At 54.3% G+C, this 232-nt stretch overlaps 1 pseudogene; it reads left to right on the forward strand.

The window, feature by feature from the left end:
* Window positions 1–88: 88 nt before the first annotated feature.
* On the forward strand, window positions 89–232 carry LOC121939377 (annotated as a pseudogene; the record flags this gene model as incomplete).

Here is a 232-nt window from a genome sequence, read left to right on the forward strand (position 1 = left end):
AGCGCCCGGAGGTCAGAGTCAAACTTGCAACAACAAACCTGTGTCTGGGAACTCTGGCCTTTTCCCAACAATCGAAAAAAAACGTGACAACTCTTAGCGGTGGATCACTCGGCTCGTGCGTCGATGAAGACCGCAGCTAGCTGCGAGAACTAATGTGAATTGCAGGACACATTGATCATCGACACTTCGAACGCACCTTGCGGCCCCGGGTTCCTCCCGGGGCTACGCCTGT

Source organism: Plectropomus leopardus, unplaced genomic scaffold, assembly GCF_008729295.1.
Source record: "Plectropomus leopardus isolate mb unplaced genomic scaffold, YSFRI_Pleo_2.0 unplaced_scaffold46794, whole genome shotgun sequence".
NCBI classification, from domain to species: Eukaryota; Metazoa; Chordata; class Actinopteri; order Perciformes; family Serranidae; genus Plectropomus; species Plectropomus leopardus.